We start from the raw sequence: 15246 nt of genomic DNA on the forward strand, positions 1-15246 counted from the left end.
ACATTCTTATTTTTTTCCCTTGATAAATATTGTACAACTTTAAAAAATAGATCAAATTCTTAAGAATAACAATAATAATCACTTTTGTTTACTGCTGTTTGCCCTTGCATATCTTTTTCCTATTCACAAGATCTGAGGGGAAGGGCAGGACTAGGGAGAAGGATTACCAGCCAATTAATGTTTTTTAAATCCCTGAGATTAATATCTTTGAGAATTTACTCTGTCTGGACTCTGAAAAAAACTGCAATCTTCTACTTTCTGAACTACCATCTTCTGCATGTATGTTGACGAACCAGATTTCTATTACCTCTTTGTGGTGCTGAAATAAGATTTTTCCAATGTAAATTTTTAGCCTTTTTGCACCCCTCAGACTTGTTAAAATCTTGTGTTAATGCAAGCTCATGGCAAACAATAGGAATTGCCTGCCCAATAGCTAACCCCCTCATACTTGTTACCAACTGAACCCCAGTATTGTTCTGTTATTAGGCCTGGCATCTTCATTATCCTTCCAGTGGGAAAATGGGGATTAGGTTAAGGCAGTCCTGGTCATTTATTTTTCTTGGCAATGTTTTATTTAGATATGGGAACTGGGTGGAAAATTGCTTGTGAAATGTGAAGGCAAATAGGGGATACTTTTCATAAGTTTCCTTTGAGCTTAAAAGGGCTGAAAGACAGTGGTTATACTTTTCTGAATCTGGTCATTGTTGGACAAGGGGGTTGGTGTCATGGAAACTGTGTTGAGATCATAGGGGAGGAAATCTGAAGAAAAAATGACATGCTAAGTAGGGCAGAGGAAAGTATGCAAGAGCCTGAGTCTTTGATGATGCCACAGAGTCATGGACTGAATCTGCTCTGGAAATCTCAGGAGACAGTCCTTATTGTTTAAAGTAACTTTTAGGGATGCCTGGGTGGCTCATCAGTTAAAAGTACCTACCTTTGGCTCAGGGCATGATCCTGGTGTCTCGGGATTGAGTCCCACATCGGGCTCTCTGCATGGAGCCTGCTTCTTCCTCTGCCTATGTGTCTGCCTCTCTATCTCTCTGTGTCTCTCGTGAATAAATAAATAAAATCTAAAAAAAAAAAGTAACTTTTAGTTGTGTTTTCTATTACAAGCATCTGAGAACATCCTAACTAACTAATATTAAACACATTCCTCAGATTTTCCAGAAATGCTTCATAGAGATTTCAATTGCTGGCTATAAGATTTGTCCTAACTAGATTGAATTTTCCAAAAGACAGTTAATCTCTAAAATTAAAAGCAAGACCTGATTAGCAGTTATTTAGTCTTGTGTTTTCCAAATTTTTAGTGTTTGATTTTAAATTATCTTCCCTTTTTAAAATTAAATACATTCATTTAAAAATGAATTTTCTCACTAGCTATAAATTGAAAACCAACCATTATTTCCTTTAAATAGAAGGTAATTATAAAAAGAAGTACTGTAACAAAGACATGTTATTAAATTCTTGCCAGATCTAGTTGCCTGTGAAGACTGAGCTTGAGGGTTGCTCTCTCTGTTGAAAAGGGAGACCAGGGAGTGTTATAGAAGTGGTAAAATAATCCTAATACCAACTGGGACTATTTCTTTGCCATAATAAGAAGAACTAAAAGAGAAGGTCAAGGAAGACATCTGTTAACTATTTGAATGTATCTAAGTGTCATGCTTGTGCCAACTAAATTCATATGGTGATCCACCAGTGCTCTGATTGCCCCTGGAACTACACCCCCCCCCCCCCCCGCCCCAGAGAACCCTCCAAAGAGCCTGGCATCCTGAGCAATACCTACTGGAGTGCTGCTCAAGGTAACCCTAAAGAGAGGAGAAAGGCCTAAGAATCAGGCTTTCATTGATGTGATTATGAAGGGCCATAGAAGCCAATGTTGCAATGTTTTATTATACTTGATGCTAAAGCAAGGACAAGTAATCATTTATTATTCTCTCTGTGTCAGTGTTTTTTTAACTTTTGCATGTGCCCTATTCAGAATTCTGGAAAACTATGGTTCTTCTACTCAGGAAAATCCACAATTACACACACACACAGACACACACACACACAATTTTCACACAGGATCAGAGGGCCCAGGGATCCTGGGCTAAGAACCAGCATTCTTCATATTTTGTGTGTTTCCTCCTATAGCTTACATGGGATTCAGTTCAGTGCAAACTGTGGTTGAGTGCAGAACATGGTTTTTTGAATATATCTGTAAATGAGTAAGAATCTTAATTTAAATGCACTAAACTGGAGAACTACGTTCCCCTCAACATCTACTTTGAATAGACATAGATGACGCTGATATTGCCTTCCAGGAGGCAAGAGATGAGGTCAGGCTCTATGAAAAGAAAATCAACCAACCCTATAAATTCATCCTTGTAAACTTTGAAACACCACCGAATGTACCCAGTAAAATTGTCCCTGAGCAAGCAGACTCCCAGGACTGGATGGAGTTCACAAGCGTTCCTTAGCTAGAATAAACAAAAATGATTAGGAACTCTGGATTGCCTTTGTCTGAACTTGAGTATCTGGCTGGATCAGCAGTAGAGGCATACCACACACCTGCTTGTCAAACCAAAGAGAAACCCGATAGGCACCTGTTTTTTACATTGTCAACAGAGCAAAGATATCATGTGATTCTAATTTATGATGGCTCATTAGTTTTTAAAAACACCCTCTTTTTTACAAATAATTCTTCTCTTAAAAGGGATAGGATAACTAGCAAGTTAAAATAGACCATTTTAATCTCTAATTTTAAAAGATAATATTTTAAAAATTCAATGTTTCTGGGTTAAGACATTAAATATGCAGTAAGACCCAAAATAGTTTTTGGAACAAATGTTAATGGGCTATGAAATTTTAAAAATCATAAACTAAAGCTTCTTAAAATTTTTTTCTTTAAATTTGGAATGAAATTAAGCCAGTGATTAATTTCAAACATTTGTTAATTGCTAATTAAAACATTTTGCCCCCCAAATATTACAAGAAAGGTTTGGATTAAAAGTCCTTGATCACAGTAATGTTGAAGAGGAGATCTGGAATATATCACCAATTTACCTGATATAATGCATTGCATAGCAAATGTTTGAAAAAATACTATAAAAACCTTATAAAAAGTGAGCTGTTCATTACCTCTGAATGAAGTCATTTGGTTTACATTAAAAACCACCTCTCAGTTTTCTTTAGTTTACTCTAGGTTTGGCCAGAAAGAACTAAACATTATCAGATATCTCCAATTTTTTTTAAATATCAGTAAAGATGAATTTATCTGCTTCACTGGTTTATGAACTTAAATTTATCTCTGCAATGACTTTAGATTTAACTTCTTAGTAATACTATGGAAACCATAATAATGGCAAAAAGTGAAATATGAAAATTTCATTTTTTATATTTAAGAGTTCTTTTTCTCTAAAGCAAACAAAGATTGGCTAAATTTGGTTGATGGCAAACAAGTAGTGATTTGGGCGCAGAATCAGTTTGATGACAATTTATCATGTTGACTTCTTTTGCTGCCTGTGGAAATGTAAACTCTTCCCCTCAACTTCTTAATCTAGAAAGTGGCACTATCCATGCATAAATTGTCTTTACTAATACTGAAACTGTTCATTGGGTGAACTTTATGAAGTGCATTGAAACGTTCTTGATGAGTGTATGAGGAATAAGGTTTGAATAAAACAAAGCTGAATAAAACAAAGTTTGAAGAAGACAATAAGACCCTCTCAGAGTTACAGAAAACACAAATTCATTATCCTTCTTGTAACGGTAGGTAAATATTGGATGAAACCATCTACAGGCTAGCAGGGACTGAAATTTAAGGTTAGGTTGTATGAGATAATGAAAATAGGCTGGAAGTTCTTTTTTTTTTTTAAGGTTTATTTATTTATTTCAGAGAGAGAGAGAGAGAGAATACATGAGTAGGGGAGGGGCAAGGGAAGAGAAAGAAGGAGAGAGAGAATCCCAAGCCGACTCCCTGCTGAATGGGGGCTCGAGGCAGGGTTTGATCTCACAACCCTGAGATCCTGACCTGATCCATGATCAGGAGGCAGATGCTTAACTAGCTCAGCCACCCAGGCACCCCTACATTGGAAGGTCTTTTAAGGATACTTCGAACTGCTGAGATCAATACAGACATGTATTTATACACATCTATTTGTCAAAGGGTTGTCTATTTTGTTATTAATCTTAATAAATTAATTCAAAAATTAAACTGAGCCACAGTTGACCAAATGCTTTGAGTTGGTAAGCAGTGATAAATATTCCTAATAAATAATCCCCTTAAAGCAACACTCTTAAATCTCACTACAAGTCCCATTTAGATTTTTAGAAATAATCTTGGCTCAAAGCAATAAATATGCTGATTTAATCCCAAGGCAGTGTTTTTTAGTGTGATCCCAGGGCTACCAACAAGATCACCGGAGTGAGAGCTGGGTCACGTCACTTTTATATTGATCAGACTTTGTGGGCAGTTCCCTGTTATCTGCAATTTTAATAAACTCTCAGATGACTTTATGCACTAGAAGGTTGAGACTATTGTTTTTGAATATAGTCACTTGGGGGGATTCAAGTAATTTTGCCCCCTGTGACAAAGGAGCAAAATTTTCAAAATATTAACAGTAACAAAATTTTCCATTTCTTACAGCCCTAGAGGGCAGATGGCAGGGTTTTTTTAGGTGAAAGGGAGAATCAAGCTGAAAACATCATCACCTTGATTCCTCATAATCCCCTCCTCTTCCTTATTATCGCCATCATTATAGCTGCTGTCATTTATTGAGCATTTACCATATGCCAGGCATTGTGCTAGCAGCCTTTCAAACATGATCCTACTTAATCCTACAATGGGTTTTATGATTGCCAGGTTACAGTAGAGGAAATGGGAGCTTCAGTTCACACAGCTGATATAGGACAGGGGTGGGAAGTAAACCGTGTGGTTTCTGATGGTGGCTCTCAAAGGGTTGTGACAATCTAAAAACAGAGAAGTACTTGGGCGAAGGAGAGAGAGAAATGATATTTGTTAAGTACTTTCAACCAACCAGATATTTTACATGAGTGTTTCTATTTACTACTCTCAACAAACTGTGAAGTATTTATTTCTATCCTCACGTTACAGGTACCAACACCGAGGCTCAGCCAGTTTACATATTCTCCCAAAGTCACTATTAACAGTAGAAAGTCTCAGATAAAATTGTCTGCCCTCACCCCCCTTCTCTCCAGCAAACCCCAGCTCTAGGCCAAAAGTTAGACTTCATAGGTTAAAATCTCCAGTCTGCCGCATAATAGTTTTGGAATATGTGTCATCAACAACTTACTCAATTCCCTATGCCTCTGTTTCTTCATTTGCAAAATAGAGATAATAATGGTATGAATTTCATCTGGATTTCATGAGGATGACTATATGTATATAATAGAAATCACTTAGAATAGTGCCTGACATAAATCTAGCATTCTACAAGTATTAGCTACAATCCTAGTTATTAAATCTTGAGAGCAGCAGTTAGATGGCAAAATGGAAAATGATTAATTTTATAGAAAACTTCCAGAATCAGTTGTTTCCAGTTTTGTTTTGTGTTTTTCATCTACTTGGCAGGATTAAGTTGTACACCCTATCTTGTTGAACACAATGCCAGTAGCCAGAGTTGGAAGAAATCCTTGTATGTAGTGGTTGGTGGCCATGATCATAATCATGGAAAGGACCTGTGCGTGGGGGGGAACTGGACTGGGCTTTGAGCTCTTGTTTATGAAAAGGAAAAAGAAAAAAAGAAAAGGAAGAAGAGGTTATTGCAAGGATTCTGATGCAATCTATTGCTTTTATTTCAAAAGCCTACAAAGCATGATCGTCCATTGAAAAATGTTGTAAATGAGACAAAAATGCATTACTTTTCATTTGTGTGCTTGTTCCTGGTGTACCATGTAGTTCTGGCCTCTGTAAGCTTCCTACAGGATAGTTTGGATAAAGATAGGGCAAATGTTTTTTTAGAAAAATGTAATTAAGGGGATACCTCATTAGACTGCAGACTCTACAATCTGCAGACATGAAAGGTGAGAAGACAGAGGGACATCACAAAGGTGATGGGCCCTCCTGTGGACACAGGATTATTCACCAAGTCCCAGGGCACTTGCTGAAGGTAGCCTGAGGTAACTTCACAATTCTGAAAATAATCTTTTCTTTTCAAGGTGAAAACTCATTGAGGAGCATATCATTTACATGATGAAAAACAGGTAGGAAACAGTAGGTTTCCTGTTCCTTCCTCCTATTCCTCCTGTTACTTCCTATTCCTTCTGACTAAAGACTGACTACCCTGTGTGTTGTGCTCTTTGCAGCATTCTTTGGATCTCAAGGAAATAATACTGAGATCTTTTAGCCCACTTGCAATGTTTTTTTGCCTGTGGTCTGATGCAGCAGGCAGATAGTTCATTATGTTGGTTATACAGTTTTTTTGTGGTTGAGGCTGTGAGTCAAGGCTTATTGTTCAGAGAGGTGATGCAAAAGCATCCCTCTTTCCATGATTTGTCCACTTGATGGGAATTCTTTGGGGGCAAACTTAGAAGGTCACAGAACAGTGTATGTAGAACCTGGCATATTTTGTGTAAGAAGGAGGAGAATATCATATGTATTCATATGTACTTGTATTTGTCTTACAAATAAAACACAGGAAGGAATAATGTTCAGAGCAAGAATTGGGTCCGTGTGTTTTTTTGTCACCTTGATTTCTGAAACATGGTCTCTATCACCTTTTCAAGTCTGTCAAAAAGCATCACTTTTTATTTTAAATAATATAAGACAAGAACAGGAAAACAAAGTCCATTTGATATTACAACATGTGCCAGCAGTATGTTTGCTTTCAGGGTATATAAAATCTATTCAATAGCGTAAGATGTTCCAGTCACTCTAATCAAAGCTGCTTAATAAATACTTAAATATTTATTTATTTATTTTTAAATTCATTTTTCCAGTATATATATATATATATATATATATATATATATATATATATAAAACACCCAGTGCTCATCTCATCAAAGCTACTGTGTTTAGAGCACCAGCTCCATGCCAGTTACTTCCCTAGTTTAATTCCTTCTGCTGCCCTAGGCAGGTAGTACTGTCCATGTTTGTAGACGAGGAGACCAAGTCTTAGAAACATGAACTGACCCAACTAATATCAGAGGGTTGAAAGTGTCAGAGCCTGGAACTGGCGTCCTCTGACTTCAGATCCAGTGTACTTTCCCCTATAATAATAAGCTGACCACACCTCCATTACTTGCAGATATGTTGATTACATCCAGAAGCCAAAGTACACATTCATTCAATAATTACTTATGGAATACCTACCCTGGATGAGGCACTGTGGCAATCCCTGGTGCTGTGAGAAAAATGAGAGTAGTGAAGACAGGCAAGAGAACGATGAAGCCTGATACTGGGCAGGGAGTGCTTTGGATAGAATTAAGCACAGCGAGGGTGGCGGTACAGAAAAGATATTTAATTGAACTAGGGAAGTTCATGGCATTTTTCCCGGAGATGAGTCTTGGAGGACAAATGGTATTTAGCTAGGTCCTCCCAGCTAGGGTCAAGTGTATTCCAGGCAAGAGGGGACAACATGTACAAAAGCACAAAGTTCTGAAAGGATGCTGCATTTTTGAGAAATGGTCAACAGTTGGGCATGCCTACAGCATGGAGGGAAATAAGGCCAGTAAAGGGAAGGGTCCCGTAACACTGGCACTTGTAACACTGAGTTATTTAGACTCCATCCTGTAGCAATGGGAAACCACAAATGATTTTTAGTAGAGGAATGAAAAGATTAAACTTTGAGCTTATAAAAAACATTCTGGCAGGAGACTATGAATTGAAAAGGAGCCAGGGTTGGTGTTGGAGAACTGGTTGGGACATGTTGCCATATTTTATTGTTTACATGTTATATATATATATATAATTTTATATTTTTAACATTATGGTTTTTTCCCTGAAATTGAGATGTATCTTACAATGAATTTTATGTCATAATTTAATTGGCAGCAATTTTTTCTCTTTCAGTGGTCCCCAAATACCAGTGTTTCTTATAACTGATGGCATCTCAAATTAGATGAAACACAATGGTCCAAGCAAGAGGTGCTCAGGGTCCCACCCAGTTCCTTGGCAGTGGGATAGTAAAGAGGGAAAAGATTTGAGTGATATTCAGATTCTGATATATTACTGATTATTAAGTAAAAAAAAGAAATGTGTAGAACACTATGTATAATATACTGCAAGTTGTGGGGAAAATGTGTGTGTGTGTGTGTGTGTGTGTGTGTGTGTGTGTGTGTTTGGGGTAGAATATACACACACATATATTTTTAGAGATGTATAAAATGTTTCTAGAAAGACACATAAGAAACTGGTAACAATGATTGTTTCCAAGGAGGGACATTTGGTGGCTGAGGGAAAATAATAGAAGAAATTTTTTTCATCGTGTTCTATTTTGTACATGTTTTGAATTATGTATTGTGCACTTGAAATACATAAAATGATAAAAATAAGAGGTATATGATAGTGACGATTGACAAATTTGTTGAAAGATTAGGTCATAGGATAAAAGAAAGTGTTTTATATGTCAGGTTTTCTTTTTTTTAAATAATTTTGTAACTTTTTAAAGCAACTTTATTGGAATTTAACTTACACACCATAAGTTCATCCACTTTAAGTGCACAATCAGATGACTTCTAATAAACTTACTGAGTTGTATAACCATAACCACAATAGTTATCGAGCATTTTCATCATCCCAGTAAGTTTCCTCATGCCCATTTAGTTATTCTCCTCTTCACCCAGCCACAGGCAACCACTAATCAACTGTATGTTTTTATGACTTTATCTTTTTTGGATGATTCATATAAATGAAATCATATAATATGTAGTGTTTTGTATCTGGCTTTTTCCATTTAGTATAATGTTTTTCAGGCTTATAATTGTTGATGTATATATCAGTATTTCATTCTTTTTAATGGTTAAATAATATGCTATTGCATGAATATGCAATATTTTGTGTATCCATTCACTAATTAATGAACATTTCAGTTCTTCCTACTTTTTAGCTGTTTTTAATAATGCTGTTATGAACATTCATGTTCAAGTCTTTATGTGGAAGTATTTTTAAATTTTTCTTCAGTAGACACCTAGAAGTAGGATTGCTATGTTGTATGCATGGAAATTAATATTTAACTCTACAAGAAATAGTCAAACTGTTTCCCAAAGTGGCTGTATCGCCGTACTTCCTTAATCCACAATGTATGAAGGAAGGTTCCTGCTTCGATATCCTTACCAACACTTCTATATTCATTGTCTATATTTTTGATGGGCTTGATCCTGGTGGGTGTGAAGTGGTCCTTCATAATAGGTTTGATGTGCATTTTTCTAATGATTCATGATGTTCAAGACATTTTCATATGCTTATAAACCAATTATACATCTTTGGTGGAATGTCTACGTAAACCTTTTTCGCATTTTAAAATTGGATTGTCTTCTTTTTTTTTTTTTTTGAGGTGGATTGTCTTCTTCTTACTGAGTTGTTAGAGTTCTTTGTGTCCTTAACTTTAATTTGACTAAGGAAAATTCTCCGCCAGTAAGAAAACTCATTTCTCTTTCTATTTCTGAAAATCTTTTGTTTATTTATTTAAAAAATTTTTATCCCCCCCCCACTTCTGAAAATCTTTTAAATCCTGATATGTTTTAAAGGGACACTTCAAAAATCTGCCTTATTTATTTTTAGAGTATTTCTGTGCGAGTATTGATCTGTGGAGATCAATTATGAAAATTGATTGCAACTTTCCTTACTATGGACTCAACCAAGAGTTAGAATATAAATCTTTGTATCACATTCATTTTTGTAACTTTCAAAGTTCACAGCTATCTTCCTAATCACCTCCTAGACAGACTGAAAAATTCAATCTAGTGGAGCTGTGTCTTTCTTTATAGTGCTCTGCAGGACACTGTCTAAAATTGGGAAATAGGTAGCTCTAGAGATTTGATAAATGATTGCAGAAGTAGCAACCTTTAATAAAGTAAATATAGAGACTGTGTCAATATTATGTGTCAGTTTTATATCCTCAGTTTTATCTGACTTAAATACCAATCTTTTTAATAAAATATATTTTAATGCTTTAAGATAAAACAAGCACAGAAAAATAGCTTTTGAATTTTAATTCTCCCTGGTGAATAATTTTATTTTTCCTTCTAAGGGAATCATACATCACACAGCAAAGTACCTATCGGTAATCCTCTTCAACACACACACACACACACACACACACACACACGACTTCTAGATTCTCAATGGTCACAATCCAAATTAACCTACCATACAGAAACTAAGAGGAGAGGCCTAGAAGGAGGAAGGGATTATATACTATCTCAGGGTTCAACAGAATGTTTCTCTCTGTTTACACCAACTTTGAATGTGAGTGGCCTGGGCTGCCATACCAGGTTGAATAAGAGAAAAACAAGGCCCTGTCATTGATTTTGTCATGAATTGTTTACGGCATATACCTTAAATACCATTAGTAGGGTCAAGGGACTCCCAGCAAATGGCTCCTTGTGATCACACTTCAGTCCTCACACCATTTGATTGGACCCACAGTATGCAATTTGTCCTCTTGGTTTTTAAACCAACACTTAAAATGTAGGAGATTTAAGGTAAAAATTCAATAAAAATGGGAAGATGTGGTGACGCTGGGCTCATGATTTCATATAGTAACAATGAGGTGGATCTGGGTGATGGATAGGTCTTTTGGCTAGAACATTCATACTCACTTTTGCTAAAGACAGCCTATACTTCCTGTTGTTTCCTTGCCTCTGAGAGTATAAAATTGAGTATCAATTTTATCTCATGAAAAATTACATGGGTTGCTAAAACCACGACTTCCCTACCTGGACTGCTTGCTCATTTCACTATCTGTGTGATTCCTATAAGGCATTTGAGTTTATAACTGTATTTGTTTCTATGGCTGCTGTAAGTAGTTACCCAAACCTGCTTGCTTTAAAACAACAGAAATATATTCACAATTCTGTAGGAAGTCCAAAATCAAAATGTTTGGTAGAGCTGTGCTTCCCCCAGAAACTCCATTCCTCACCTCTTCTGGCTTTTGTTGGCTCCAGGAGTTTCTTGGCTTGCAACTACATTACTCCTCCTCTGCCTCCGTCTTTATATGGCATTGTCCTCTTCACCCCTGTGTCTCTCCTCTTTCTTTCTTTCTTTCTTTCTTTCTTTCTTTCTTTCTTTCTTTCTTTCTTTCTTTCTTTCTTTCTTTCTTCTTTTTTTAAGATTGATTTACTTATGAGACAGAGAGAAAATGCTTGCACAAGAGTAGGGGGAGGGTCAAAGGAAGAGAGTCTTCCAAGCAGACTCTGTGCTGAGCATGGAGCCTGACAGGGGCCTCAGTCTCATGACCCTGAGATCATGACCCGGGCTGAAACCAAAAGTCAGAGGCTTAACCTACTGAGCCACCTGGTGCCTCATTGTTTGTGTTTCTTGTAAGGATACTTGCCATTGGATTCAAGGCCCACTTGGATCATCCAGAATGATCTCATCTCCAGATCCTTAACTTTTTCCAAGTAAGGACACATTCCCAGGTTTTGGGGATTAGGGCATGGACATCTCTTTGTAGGAGACACCATTTAGCCCACTACATACAGTAAGAAAACTGGAGAATCCTGGAGGACATCCAAGAGGAATGGGAGTTAAGGCTGGTGCCATCCATCAGGATGAAGAAACGCAATGAAGACAAGATCACAGAGAACGATTTTGCCTCAAATATTAGTGTACCAAGGGAATCAAACAGCCTTAAGACCTGGAATCTTCACACTTTCGCAGGTTGAATTAGGGCAGACTTAGTTTCTATGATCTATCGCTTTTATCTGGGCCTAACTATACTGACTTAATTGTTTGCTTGACCTTGGCTATGATTACCTTAAGTGGGTATACAATCTACTATCTATTTATTGCTTTCAGTTGCCCCAAACCACAAGAACCATCTAAAAAATGCAACAAATATGAACATTAATTAACTTAGGACTAAGACTCTCTTCTCTGTTGAATGGGGAGATGGTGGGACAGGAGATGTGAAATTAGGTCACATATAAAAATAGGTACTTGTGGAGCTAAGACTAGTTACTATGGGGCAGGGGACTCTGCTGGCTCTCATGAGCATCATCAAGAAACTAATCTCAGAAAGCTCTTAGCTGTTTAATGTCATGCAAACATAGACTGTTGGGGGGAAAGGACCTGAGGGGATAGTCCTAGCTAGGCTAGAGCTAGATCTGAGGCTTCAATTGAGAGCATTGGAAATGTGGGGGGAATTGAGATAGATCAAATCCCAGGAGTGCAAACAACACATAATCTATTTAGAATCTAGAAATTTTACTAATGCCTATTTGCAGATTTCATTCTGTATTGGGCTGTTTTCCTTCTAGAAAAGATGTATGTGTGTGTCTGTGTGTGTGGGTGGGGAGAGGGGCACCCAGAAAACCAGACCCTGACCCCTCAATATACCCACTTTCCAAAATATCCAAACCTTAATTGGGCAATTATATCGGTATCCCCAGAGACACATAGCTGGAAAAAGTTTCTTGTTCCCCTGCCGAGTTGTGGTCTGTACTTTCTTGCTGGAGCCTGGTCACCAGGGCAGCGAGAAGCCTGAGCAGGAGGCTGGTCCAAGGCTAACCAAACAGCATGGCTTAATTCTGGGCTACTCCAGAGGGTTGGGTGGGGGGGTGGGGGGTGGCTGGCAAAAAGAAGTGTCTGACATTCTTGCGTGCTGACATCAAGCTGCAAAGCTACTGCCCTCTGGTGAGTCAACAGCAAAAGGCCCACATCGTTCGAGAGCAGCTGCCCAATCAGAGAATGTGGTGCCACGCCTCAGAAATCTTTCTAACCCTCAGCGTTCTGCAGCCTGCAGACAGCTATTTCCAGAGAAAGAATGCAGAAATGATTAAACTTATAAGAAGCTTAGATTCTACAATAACAACAATAAGACAAAGTCCACATTTGCTTTTAAAGCAATTTGTGACTAGAGACGGCCAACACCCTGAATTTTACTCACTTAATAAATATTTAAACTTTTACTCTTATGTCGAGGCAGGAGGGCAGACTGACAGACTCACTGGTGCATTGGGGTTTTCTGAATATTGAAGTTAAGGTGCACCAGAATGACATTGGTATTCTGGAATAGCATTGAGTTCCAATGGCAGTGATTGGAGCTCAGCCACCAGATCCATAGATTGTTAACTGCTATAATGATAATTTTGTGTATAAATATGCATATATGTAAATTCTACAGTGAAAATGAAAATTAAGTGTAGACTTCTCACCTTATTAATGAAAGCTGTGCTGCTGCTTAGTAATCTCTCAATTTTGCTAGACTGAACACGGATCAGTGGGTAGATATCAAGCATGAGGCAAGAGGTATATTATTTGCTTAAGTACAGTATAAACCTGCTTGTCAGGTAAGAGCAGAGTCCCCTCTATAGCATTGCCACCATATGGCATTGCCTATCGTGGAGTCCATAAAGGGGACTGACATTGTAAAAGATTAACTGGGTTTTACTTGGCAAGGTCAGGCATCTTGATGGCAGGCTATAAAATAGTTAGATGAGGAAAGAGAATCTGCAGTTGGAGGCCATCTGAGATGTTGATGCTGGTTTTCCTTATAATCTTGGCATCTAGTTTGGAGTGTCAGGAGCAAAAAGGTTCACCTGGCTAAGTGGGGATGCTCTCTGCATGGCTTTGAGTAGGAGAGAGTCTTAGTAATAATGGCTGTAGTACTACCCTTCTACTGGAAAAAGAGAATTGGTCCTGATATGAAGAATAGCTGAATGCTATTCAGCACCAGGACTGCTTCCTATAGGACTGGAGACCTCTGTCACTTTACCCCCTCCTTTTTTTAAAAAAGATTTTAAAAATGTATTTATTTGAGAGGGAGAGAGGGAGAGAGCACAAGCAAGGGGAGTGGCAGAGGAGGAGGAAAGAGTAGACTCCTCGCTGAGCAGGGAGTCCAATGCAGGGCTCAGTCCCAGGACCCCAAAATCATGACCTAAGCCAAAGGCAGACACTTAACTGACTGAGCCACCCAGGTACCTCTCATTTTATCCCTCTTGTATGCTAGATCTAAGGAGTTGAAAGGAGGCTAGAGTATACATACTTGTTGATTTCCTCCTTCCTTTGTTTGCTTCTTTATTCATTTATTTGTTTGTATATTTAGTAAAAATGTTTTTGCATATCTCAGGTGCCAAGGCATTGAGGATACATTCATTGTTCTTGGTCAGAAGAGGAAACAAAAAAAAAATAGATAATTGCAATGCAATATAATTAATGCTCTAATTACAGCAACATGTATTGAACTCTTATTAAATACCAAGAACTTTGCTAGGAGCTATAAATGGATCTCTATAATACCAAGACAGAGGTTGGCTATTACTCCCTTTTGTAGAAACAGGTTTGGAGAGATTAAGTCCTACAGCTTGGAAGTAGTGAACAAAAAAAGTTTAACGTTAGACAATCTCACTAGAAGTTTGGGTCCTTAACCATTTACTTCCAAATTTGAGAAAGATGACTAAAACTACAACGCCTACAATGACTCTTGAAAGCCAAGTAACTCTTTAAATGAGTGTGTGTGTGTGTGTGTGTGTGCTGGCTGGGGCATCATGGGCTGGTGGTGATTTGTAGGCAGAAGTGATAGCTTATTCGAGGGCCATGAGAGGTGTAGTGTCAGGGGAAATGAAAGTGATTAAAGAGCATTGGAGGTTTCCGTGGCTGATCTGGTTTTCTATTAGTGCATAACAAAACACCCCCAAAACTCAGTAGCTTCCATAGTCATGATCATTTATTTAATTCACAAACCTGCAATTTGAGCAGGGCTTGGTGACAACAGCTCCTTTCTATTCCATGCAGTGACTGCCCGAGATGCTTGAAAGATGGCTGGCTGCTGGGGCTCCTCATGCATTTCAATCTTTATCATATCTCTTCTCCTGGTCTCTCCAGTGTCGAAGCTTCCGACACTTATTAATGGCAGCTTGCTTAGGCCTCTAAAGGTGCGTGCTCTAGAAGAGATTGCCAGACAGAAGCTTCATTCCTTTTTATGACCTAGCCTCGGAAATCACATAGCTTTACTTGTGCCAGATTCAATTACTTGAGGCCATCAAAAGGTGCTGCTCCCATTCAAGGGGAGATGACATAGATTCCTCCTCTTGATGGAGAAGTGATGAGGTTTTAGAAACGCATGTAGGGCCAGAAATACC

The 15246-nt window shown here is 37.9% G+C and overlaps 1 long non-coding RNA gene across 26 annotated transcripts in view; it reads left to right on the plus strand.

Moving 5' to 3' along the window:
• LOC140641532 (uncharacterized) overlaps nucleotides 1–15246 on the plus strand; it is a 155597-nt gene that overhangs the window by 63043 nt on the left and 77308 nt on the right. Inside the window, exon 9 of one of the 26 annotated variants that reach the window (XR_012038063.1) lies at nucleotides 14900–15039. The exons of 24 other annotated variants lie outside the window; for them this stretch is intronic. This is a non-coding gene — a long non-coding RNA (uncharacterized lncRNA). Of the gene's footprint in view, nucleotides 1–6159; nucleotides 6205–14899; nucleotides 15040–15246 lie in introns of all 26 variants that reach the window. One more of the 26 variants, XR_012038064.1, reaches the window with a different exon arrangement.

Source organism: Canis lupus, chromosome 10 (assembly GCF_048164855.1).
Source record: "Canis lupus baileyi chromosome 10, mCanLup2.hap1, whole genome shotgun sequence".
Classification (NCBI taxonomy): Eukaryota; Metazoa; Chordata; class Mammalia; order Carnivora; family Canidae; genus Canis; species Canis lupus.